A 12,192-nucleotide genomic window follows, 5' to 3' on the forward strand; every position below is an offset into this window, starting at 1 on the left:
GGTACAGTAAGAAAACAAAACTTGTTTATTAACACTTTTGTGCTTTCAACAATAGGAACAGTAGCCTATACAAAGCTAGAATTCTGCTCAAAAAGTAGCGGGTATTTAAAGATAATAATCCAACAACAATTTGCCTTTCAGACCCCGCGTATTGGTCAGCTTTTTTTCTGAAAGCAAGAAGAAAAAAGAAGTCCTGTGCTAAAGAGAAAAGCAATCCCAATGACAAAGATTTTAACATGTATTTTACAAATGAAATGCCTCAATGAATTGTTTTTTTCTTATGAACGGTTTTTAAAAGCTTTATTGGTGGATTTTCTCAAGTTAAAGCGCCACACAGAAATTAATAAATTTAATTGTGTAAGCAGGATCTGTGTATTATTCTTATCATTTAATTACAGGTGTTTTACCTCATTTCAATTTATTTTATCTAAATGGGATATCATCTATTTTATGTGTTTGTATTTTACAAATGTGATGTAGTATTCATTTATATTGTATATTTTATGTTGTATAACTTTAGTTCCTATGTGAATATTAGTTCCTACTTGTTTTGTTGTGGTAGGAGGGTTTTGTATTGAACACGGGGCTGTGTTGGTTATTATTATAGCAGAGAAGACAACTGTAAATCAACAAAGACAAGTCAACTGTGCCCTGATCTACCACTCATGAGGTCTGATGGACTCAAAAAGTGGGTTACGATTGCATATTAGTTTGAAAATCGATCGGATCCACCATATTTTTACACGAGTGACTTCCGGTCTGCCTGGTCTGCTAGCTAGTAGCATTGACGCAGGAGGGCCACGTCTCGCGTCAAATAAATAAACTCTGCCGTTCTTTTCGCGTGCATCACGTTGAGCCGCTTCTGGGACGCGTCTAACACGCGGCCGGACTGCGACTGGTGTGCAATGGCTGATTGACTTTAACGGCCACGTTTCACTGTGTTCTCGTGGCGGCCACATTGTCACACCGTTGACGTTTCTAATTTACTGTCCTACTGTGTTGGTCCTCATTATAGTAGAGAAGACGGAGTAAATATAATCATCACAAAGAAACTGTAACCCGATCGACTCATAGCCTCGAAAAGTAAGGGTTACATTACGTCAGAAACTCGTTCGGTACGACTTCGTTCCGAACCGAGCACCAGGTACCGAAACGGTTCAATACGAATACATGTACCGTTACTCCCGTAGTATATATATGAATAAAATTAAAAAAAAAAAAACAAGACACTGTAATAGATTGAAAGATTGATGAAAATATCTACCGTAATTTTTTTACCATAAGGCGCACCTGACTATAAGCCACAGCTGTACTCACTTTATTATGGGATATTTACACCAAAATATATTACCCGGTAACACTTTATCTGACAGCGGCGTCATAAGACTGTCATGAGACCGTCATAATTATGACATGACACTGTCATGAGCATTAATGAAAGCTTATGACAGATGTCATTTTGTGTCATCCGGCAAATTATCTCACTTTTGAATAGATGTAAAAGATCTGAGGTGGATATAAATTGAGTTAGTGACAAAATTTGCCAGATGCAGGGACGCTGAAAGTCCCTCACAGCAGGGGGTGGTGAAGAACTTATTTTGTTTTTCCCATCCAAAAACAGCTGTTTCAGTCCAAATATGTCATGCTCGTGGTTCTTCCCCATACAAGGCGTGCACAACGGCAGTACACACTCATGCTGTATAGTTTACATACTACTATTTGGCCACTACAAAGACAGCGTTCTAGTTCACCTACAGTGTGTGTTGGAGTTTTTGTATTAGAAATAAAAGTACCCGTGTATTACAATGCAAATTCCCATAGCTTTTCCTTCAAGTTTTGGAAAAACGGAAAACGAGCCCAAATCCCGTGTAAAGAAAAAAATTATATGAAAAAAACAAATGAATCGTCTCCCGTTTTTCTGATTAAAAAGTGGAAAATGAGCCCCTATCCGTTTTTCCAATATTAGTATATTAAACAAAAATTTTAAAAAAGCAAAATACTCCCAATGTAGGTTCCACAACTTAAAAAGCCCAGCAGACTCGACGCTCTCCCCGCTTGTCTCCTCCATGCATGCTGGACAGCGGCCAAAAAAAGACTCTCACGCTGCTCGTTATGAGTTTGTTCGTTTAATCCAACAAAAAGCGACTCCAAAGAGCGATATCCCAAAACGTAAACAAAAGAGCAAATGAAATCCAAAAACAAAGTAAAGAGAGAGAGATTAATCCAGAGAGGGGTTGAATAACTGTGCCTCTATGCCTATGCCTAATGCGACTGCTTCACACACACAGCTACTTCCGCCTATATATCGTCAAACGTGACGTCACGAACCAGTTCTACGAAATCAAATAAATAAATCACAACTAACATGAAGAATCAACTAAACCATTATTTAGGCTCCAACACCCAGTATTTGTATTCCACCATGTTCGCTTTTAAAATGAGCCATGGCCTGACAGACATTCTTCTTCTTTTTGTAAATAGACAAGACCCTGCTGCAGGCGTATAATATTTAGAAGAAGAACCCTGACCCAGTGTTTAATTGGGAAACGGGAGACAATTAATTTCTCGTTTTTTATTTCCCACATACCGTTTTTTGTTTTCCAAAATAAGAAGGAAAAACGAATGGCCGAAAGGTAAATGGACCCTAAACGTTAATACAAATACGTAAAGCTGTCGAACACCTCATTGTCAGGGGGGCGAATGAAGATGACGCTTGGATACACACATACACATGCAGTAGAGGTCTTTCTTAGCCAATTGGATGCCAGCAAGATGCTAGGCAATAGCCAATGGGAGTTAACCTATAATTATGTTACATTCCATAAACTCTGGAAGCTGCGAGTAGCAGTCCATGCTGTATTTTTACCACACGTATCCTAAAATTTCTTTCATAACAAGAGGCAATATTCTCCCGTTGAGGTGGATTGTAACCTGAAAACTGTTGATAATGTCCAAAACACAAAAAAATCCAGGAAATATAGCTAGAGGATGATCCGACGTTCAAACAATGTACATTTTTCTCATTGGAAACAGAGCAAATAATACAGTATCCAATAAGCAATCAGTGTTATCCAGTAGAATTACTTCCTTACATATTAGGGGGAAAAGGAAAACAGGAGAAAATCCAATATCAGACTCTCTTAGTCAATATTTGCAAGCCAAGCGTGGGATGTGGCCCTTTGTGATTGCAGTTACCAAACATCTGCTGCGGCCCATTTAAAACAGCACGGCTCTGAGGCGCCATGACGAGGCTGTGTAACACAGCTCGTTATCATGTAGCTCATCACTCTCGCCCGCTCTCTAGGGAAACTCTTAGTTCTCACATTCTCCACTCCTGACTGAAGAACGGGGACCTCCAGATCACAGAGTGCTTTGATAAGGCAAGGCCGTGGCCATGTTAATAGCATGCTGATGCTAAGATAATTTACATGAACACACAGAAGCATAGGAGCAGTAAGAGTTTATGAGGAGTAATAAGTAGCCGATGTCTGCCAGTGTATTTTATGTCTCATTGAAAATGTAGGCTTCTGTCAAGATCAGGGATCTTTGAAACCTATGATGCCAGTCAGTTTTATATTAAATAAATGAATATTTGATTGAAATTTATTGTGCTGCTTAAGAGATTTAACAAAGAAGTTTAACTTCCATTTAGTAGGTAGATCAAGTGAGGCTCACTGTTTTGTGTGTTTGTTAACAAACTCTGAATTCAAATTCTTTTCATCATTTAAAGGCGCAAAGACTTGTGGGGACACCTTCCGAGCACCAAGCGTGACTACACAGTTCACTCACGCAAGTTGTGTATTCACCAACTATGTAAAGTAATGGTCGCCTTATACACAAGGTATACAAACAAGTCTTTGCACCATTCACAGGCGCAAAGACTAATATGGAACAAGTTTATATTTGTACCATGTGTTGCTTATATTGTTTTATTTATTTTTTTAAACATTTGAATGGGAATAGTCACACCCCTTCAAAAAAACACATTTTAATGTTTTAATATTGATTCCGAAATATTTTTGGTCGGGGATTCAAGGAAATTATTATATAAAATAGCACCATGCATGCACTTTGAAAAATTGTGAAAAAAATGAAGGGGAAAAAATGTGCCTAACTTTAGCTTGAAATATTTAGGTAAATGAATGATAACTGCTACTTTTTTGCTTTTAACCAAGAATCTAGTTTTATGTCCATATCTATAGAAATTCCGGGATGTACGCATTTATTTACAAGAACTTTCAACTTAAAAAGCTTTTTGTTTTGTGACGGCCGCTATGTTGGATTTTGTTTCCATACACAATTGCGTAACTGTATCTTGAAATATTTACATAAAATGAATGATAACTGCCCGTTTTTTTTATTTTTTATTTTAACCAAGAGTGTAGACGGTTTTATGTTCATATCTCTAGAAATTCTGGGATGTACACATTTATTTACAAGAATTTTCAACTTAAAAAGCTATTTGTTTTGTGATGGCAGCCATGTTGTTTTTTTCTATCCATACACAATAGAGTAACTTTACATTCAAATAATGAGGTAATATTCGGCCAACTGCCCGTTTTTTGGTAAAAAAACCTAGTAATTTTTGCCTCCAAACCATAAGAAAAAATACAGCCTTTTAGGTGTTTTATTTTATGTAACATTTCAATCTAAAAACGACGAGGGTCAGATAGCAGGCAAGACATGCTGGGTCAATAGTTACAGTACATCAGAATATAACCTAAATAAATTGTGATCGTATATAGAAAAATTAAGATTTTGCATTTGTTAAATATAAGGTTGTTCCGATCATGTTTTTTTGCTCCTGATCCGATCCCGATCGTTTTAGTTTGAGTATCTGCCGATCCCGATATTTTCCGATCCGATTGCTTTTTTTTTTTTGCTCCCGATTCAATTCCAATCATTCCCGATAATTTTTCCTGATCATATACATTTTGGCAATGCATTAAGAAAAAAACTGAATAAAACTCGGACGAATATGTACATTCAACATTGTTTATTATGACAATAAATCCTCAAGATGGCATTTACATTATTAACATTCTTTCTGTGAGAGGGATCCACGGATAGAAAGACTTGTAATTCTTAAAGGATAAATGTGACTTTGTATATTGTGACTAAATATTGCCATCTAGTGTATTTGTTGAGCTTTCAGTAAATGATACTGTAGCCATTTAACTGTTCTGCCCAAATGCATGATGGGAAGTGCAACCATGACTGTGCGTAGTGGCAGTAATTGATATATCTTCTCTGCGTTGGGAAATAACATAGGGTGTTAAGAAGAAGATCAACCACTATCTTTCTTCCCCACATTGCCTCCCACTATGTTTCTAATTGTTGGGAGAGGGATTGTAAGGCTTTAGCCAATTAAAAAAAGGCTCCAAAGACAGCTAAAATTCACTCCTTTTAGCTCTATATATAGGTAAAACGGCGCCATTATAGATTGAACGCGACAATGCGTGAGTGGGTCGTGCAGCGCATGCGTTATTTGCACTAAATATTTTAACGTGATTAGTTAAAAAAAAATTAATTACCGCCGTTAACGCGATAAATTTGATAGCCCTACTTTAAGCCAAAACTAAAGACTCTGGATGAGTGTAAGACATTTTGTCTGTAATGTTAAATACAATTAGAAAATGATTTAATTAAAAAATATACTGTATATATCAGAGGTTGCGCTAGACTTTTTCGTTGTCTGTCATTTTGACTGACAGTGTCATAAAAATCCGGTCATAATCTATTTTTACCCGTCACTTACATTTTTGAAATGATAATAATGGCATATTCAATAGTTTTTAGTTTTCATTCATTTTTAATTAATATTCTGTCCGAACAAGCTTAACAAGAGGCAAACAGACAGCGGAGTGCACCAATCAGCGACGGGCAGACGTGCCGTTAGCAAAGCGACGAGGGCAGGACGAGGGACTTGGGCGCGGAAGTAAACATACGAGGAGAACGGAGTTTATTCAACATGGCTAGCGCGAGACAGACTGTTGTCAATGACTCGTGTCGATGTGTTTTAGCTCATTTAAAACTGAATTTACCGCGGATTGAAACATATTCTCGGCTCTCCCGTTCGCCATCAGTGTTATAGTAGAGACGACTTTCGGCGCGCAAGAGTGAGGTTGCTCGTTAAGAACACGTCACGCAAATAAACAAATCTGATTTGTCGATTGATTTTGTACCTACTCGAGAGGCTGTGTCCCAGACTTTTCTCTCAGTGTTTGAAAAATACAGGCAGAACAGTCTGGCCGTGCCAGGCAAACACTCAGTTGCCTTGACATTTTTCCGAGTAAGGCCAAAGACGTCATGCATCAAGAGAGACAATAGCTAATTAATATGCTCACTCGCCACCCTGTGGTCTGGGGTGTTAATTGCAACCTGTCAAAATGACGGATGGACTTCAGTTTTTTCCGTCACCGTTTTAAAAAACCGGTCAACAACGGAAAATATTCGGTTAACGCGACCCCTGGTATATATATTAAAAAAAGGCATGTCCGATATTTTTTTGCCGATTCCGATATTTTGAAAATGACGTGATCGGACACGATCGATCATCTTTAGTTGAATACAATTAACACGATTCTGCATGTTTCCTCAAGTATTAAATTCCTGATGTGAAAATTGAGTGATTTATTAGCTGTTCAAAACTTGCACTAAATTAAAAAAAAAATTAAGTTGCTTGTTTGGGCAAAAACTTGATATTTTAAATATTGCTAATGATCCTTAAAATATACTGTAGGTGATTATATCTGCATTTGGCAATTTTTGGGCATCTAGCATAAAATTTGAGAATTTCATAGCCATTTAAAGTTTTTTTTTTCTTATATAAAAAAATTAATCGAGAACGACTTTGAATTTTTATATGTTGCTGCTCATGGAGACTCATATATGCTGCATCTGTAAGGAAAGTATGCTTTCTCTGCTATTCGATTGTGTATTCCATTCACGTTATCGGGCTCGCCACTGTTTACGTTTGGGCTGCAACTGTAATTCACCCAAAAATAATGCTGATAACCTAGTAGGCTACACATCACAATATTTTTTTTAACAAAAATGGCTGCTAAATAATCCTGTGTGTACCCTGCCCTCCAACCAAGTCAACTGCAATAGGCTTCAGCGCAGCTGCAACACTAATGAGAAAAGAACAAGGCTAGATACATAGATACAGTTGATGATTGTTGTATTATTTTTTTTAAAAGGGTAACCAATGAAGGTAATGGAGTAATAAATAGGCTGCAGGGAAAGCACTGTCAACACGTGTTGACCTAATTAGAAAAGTCTAATCACAGTTGTGATATCCTGAAGGGATTTTTCTCACAGATTGCATTTGACATGATCTCATGTGTGACAAGCCACATATATTGTAAGGTGGGAAACATTACAAAATTAGAAGTTGATTGTTGACAGAGGCAAAAAGAAAAAAATAATTACCAGAATGTTCTCTCGTCTTTTTTCACAGAGTGTTAGTTCTTTAAATAAGAGCAAATAATGCATGCTTACTCATATGATTTAATGTAGTTATTTCCTGAGTCTTTCCTTTGCACAGTCAATACTGCAGTATGTGTCCTTGTGAGCTGAGGGCATTTCTCTTTATGCTCAGTGTACTGCTGCAGTTCCCTCCAATAACAGACTTGTGTGTCCACCATTTCTTTTTTTGTGTGTGTGTATTTTGTGCATGCGAGTGAGTGTAAATGCATTTATGCAGCATAGAGCTGCATGGAGGAATGGTCAATAATAACGACTGAGGGCGCTTCACTACGCTTTCCCCTGCTCCTCTCTGCTCTACCTGCTGCATACTAACACTGTCTGAGATGCTAGCTGCAGTGTGTGCGCATGTACGCAATGTGTGTGACAGAAAGTACCTGTGCTTATGTCCTCAACTGGCTGTATTACAGCATATATTTCTGACATTATGGTTTCGCACTTGTCAGGCAATCAGTCCAATTCTCATCTGTGCTTTGTCCCATTTGCGGATTCACAGTCAATAGCTTCAATTAATCCCCACATAAGACACAATGAACCCACAAGTAGAGCCTTTGTTCTCACAAAATGGAAGCTTTGTGGGTTTTCTCTGAAACCAAAATTGCTTGTGAGACAATAGGGGGAAAAAAGTAAATCAAGTTTATTGTTAGATTTGCCGTTAGTATCTCTCTACTGGGCGCCAGTTAATGTTGGTGGATTTGAGATAAGGCTGGAGTACAATAGCATATGAAAACACAAGCTAAGCATTTTTTATGCTTACTAGCATGTCCATCTCCCCCAAAACCTGCACTTCATCTAAGAGTGTTACCTTGGCTCTCGGATTCATTTCTATATTCTTTAATTGAGACGTGAGTCCAGGGGAGATGAGATGTGAGTCAGGGGAGATGAGACAGTGATGGAGAGAGCAAAGAGGAAAATAAAAGATCAAGAAGAAAAAAAGCACAACCTGGATTCCACTACTCTGCCATCTGAAAATGATTTACAAATTAACTTAAAGCTATGTGCTCCCAGGGAAGGAGGGGCACCCAACTTTCATATGCAAATTCAACATTATTCAATGGCGAGGCAGAACAATTATTCCCCCCCCCCAAAAAAAGTATGTCTTGTCTTTTGGACTGATTTCAACAGGCAAGCTCTCTTTGTTTCTTCCAGCATTGTGGTGTCAGTCTCAATTAAATCATACATGCTCGAATACACAACACACAGGAACCTATTTTCGTTCGGCTTCTAAATCTAGACCAGTGCGAGTTGGTGCCATGTTTGTTGGCGTAGCTTGTCCTCGACCTGAAAATGGAAAAGTTTGCTCAGTGGAAGGTTGACTCAACCCATGGGATAAGTTGCATAAATTTGGTGAGGGAGAGCTAAGCAGGGAAATTGTAGTAAGACAATTGTAGGAATATAATAAAGAAGATATTGAATATTTTGTGTTAAAAGAATTATTTGTACAACTATGCAAATGATTCAATTCATACTCTAAATAATTAATTCTATTTTTTCATACATTTGCACAATTGTGAATGTTGTGTTTAAATCCCTTGCATACCACAATTTTTTAGTGAACTGCGGCAATCGGGAAGTGGTTAACTTCATATGTGATTTGAATTGTTATTACAGTGGTACCTCTACCTAAGAAGTTAATTCGTTTCAGGACCTTGTTTGTAAGTCGAAATGGTTGTATGTTAGGCAGGATTTCCCCATAAGAATACAATATAATTCCATTACCGTAATTTCCTGAATATAAGGCCCACCCGTGTATAATGTGCACCCCAAATTTACTTGAAAAATCCAGGGAAAATTATTGTACCCGTTTACAACGCGCACCCTAATTTTAGCACCAATAAATAGAATAATACAAGAAAACAGAGCTCGTGTACAAATGCAGAAATGTCATTTTACTGACTGGTGAAACACAGCACGAGCATAGCATATTGGTAGTTCAAAACATTACCATAAACTGACAATATTTACGGTAATAATATGATTTGACAACTTCTCCAACTTACCAGAATTTAGGAGAAAACAAAACATGTGACTTTTCTTTTAAAGGCTGCTGTATAACTTGCTCGTTTCATCATGATGAATAAATGTTTCTTCCATGGATTGATACGGTAAAATGAAAGTGAGAACGTAAGTCGGAAATCCGAGAGAGCTCATCGCTGTCGACACGACAGTAACAGTAGGAACTATTTTTATTTGGGTTTGAGTTTCCCGAGGGACAGATATAGTTGACAAGGGTTAGGGTTACAAATCACTCCTGAGACAATCCTTCCTGTTTGTATGCGGTACAACTTTCGTAATTTTTCAATCTAATTACGGTGTTGGATCGCTGCATGTGTTGAATAACTGCGACGGACTGCGAATAACTGAAGCGGACAGTGTGAAGGCCCCCTACTTGAAGGCGTGGCACAGTGTCTGTGGAATGTGTCCCGTCAATATCATTATGAAGTCTATGGGAGAGCATCAAAACAAATTTCCGTATAAGTGGATAATGTGATTAGCTGAACATGTTAAATCAACACACACAGAAAATATGTATTGAAGTGTTTATGCTTTGGTCAAAACAACATTTATTCTTTTGGTTGTACCGTACTCATGCTAATTTTAAATGTTCACTTAATTGGCTGGTTTTAATGTGACTGAAACAAAATAAAAGATAAAAGTTTATTAACTTTGCACAATGAGAGTGATAAAACTTGAATCGAGCTTTACATTTCATGATTGCTCATGTGTACCTAGTATTGTGGCTGTAAGCTTAGATTCATTTCCTTCATTGAAATATCAAGCAATGACCAGCTTCAAATTTGTATGTGCCATCAGTGAGTAATAAGCATATGATGAGCCCGAGAGGGCCTGTGCTGTAATTAGTCTCGATTAGACTTTATTGGCAGTGACTCCGCTTTGAATAGCCTTGGATAAGCTCATCTTTAGAGAGGGGATCCCAGCAATTTAGAACCCCTTCTAATAAAAATCACCTGCCATTCGTCCCCTGGGAGGCCAACTTACAGCTGCTGGGGTTACCATAGCAACCCACTGACCACCACAGTTTAGCAAGTAATAGTTGGGGGAGTGGTAGAGGGCTGTTGAAAACACTGTTCATTCATTCTTTTAATATTCATAACCGGGTTTTTCTTCTATTCGTCATTCTTGCCTACTATGATCATTTTCACAATAACTTTAACTGATATTTCCATTCTTGTATAATAGTGATTCTTCTCCGTCTGCATTTCATTGGGCCTTTTCCTCTTTCCCCTTATCTTTTACGAATTTTGCTAGCTTGTGAGTTCAGTCTTTGCGTTAACGTATGCAAGCATCATTTCAATGTTTTGTTTTCAAAATAATATGTTGCTCAAACTCTGACAATAAATAAACAGAAGTCATCTAAGCAAGGCTGTCAACAGACATGTTGGGGCCCGGGGACAAGAGACTATTATAGGCCCCCCTCCCCACCCCAACCCATCCCACCCCTGCCACCGGCTTGTCACGACAACATACGCAGTACTTTAACGCTTTGCAAGCAATGACGGTGTAAATTTTCAAATTATTTAATTTGAGATGGACAGTTAAATTTAGAGTAACAGACCGTAATGTGATGTGACACAATATAAACAATTTCCATCTATTGTTCCATGTAGGCTACAATACAATACAAGTGAGAGTTCCATGCCTGCCTGCTAAGCAACAAAACAGGATTACTACACATCCTGTGCCTGCCCCCCTCCACATCGCTGGGGTTACCAAGCCCTCAAACAGTGATGCGCCTAGGTTTTTTGACAGCAAATCCATTTATAACATAATTGAAAGCCAGTTTTAGAGCAAGGTCAAGCTCAATGGAGAGCATGGTGTTACCAGCATCCCCAAGTGGCCGCTGTCCCCTACCAATTTGGCGCAGACGAAGAGGTGGGTGAGCGTAAGTGGGTGAGATAGGAGTTGTCGAGAGTTTTTGCGCGGTACCGCTGAGTTGAGTGGCTGTGAGTCCCCCATTGTTAATAAAAGTTCCAGCAAAAAGGTATCCGACGTGTCTCTGCGTTTTTATGCTCATCGCCACCTTCCTGAAGGAAGACCTGGATAAACTCACTACGAACGACCCAAGTAAATCGTCGATCCACTCCACACTATGGTGCGGAATTGAGAGCACAGCAACTTACCATAAAGTACAGTTTGATAACAATGACTAGGTTGTTAAGCATGCCCTGTGATATGGTATGTAGTTTTTTTTTTTTTTAATTATTTTCATTTTACTGAAGGCTCGCTCTCCTCCAGCTACAGTCACTGGTTAAGACAAGAATATGCGTAGCACTTGAGTGCGCCAGAGAGGGGTCAAACCATTCTCTGATTAGACGGGGGGTGGGGGGTTGGGGTCGTAGTGCAAAAAAAGGAAAAAATATATTTGAAACATTTAATATGTTAAATTTTTAAAGTATATATCGAGTAGGACATAATATTTAATCAGACAATGATTTAAATAAAAAACAAATATGTGAATGTAAAGTACAATAAATTAAAGGGTCATTCAGGGGCCCCCTATGGTCCTGAGGCCAACATACCTGGTTGCCCCCCCTCTTTCGACGGGCTTGCATGTAAGTTATTTATTCTTTCTGTGCGGCCTGGTGCAAAACGACACGTGGATTGTTACCAGACACTTATTTCATTCACGGGGCAAAACATGCTAAAGTGCAGTAAAAAAAATGTAAATCGTAACTGAGTATT

General features: G+C 38.3%; 1 protein-coding gene across 4 annotated transcripts in view; it reads right to left on the bottom strand.

Annotated features, from left to right (window-relative positions):
• The window catches only part of dscama (Down syndrome cell adhesion molecule a), a 200,470-nt gene that overhangs the window by 78,573 nt on the left and 109,705 nt on the right, over window positions 1-12,192 (bottom strand). The window lies entirely within an intron of this gene.

This window comes from Corythoichthys intestinalis, chromosome 18 (assembly GCF_030265065.1).
Source record: "Corythoichthys intestinalis isolate RoL2023-P3 chromosome 18, ASM3026506v1, whole genome shotgun sequence".
NCBI classification, from domain to species: Eukaryota; Metazoa; Chordata; class Actinopteri; order Syngnathiformes; family Syngnathidae; genus Corythoichthys; species Corythoichthys intestinalis.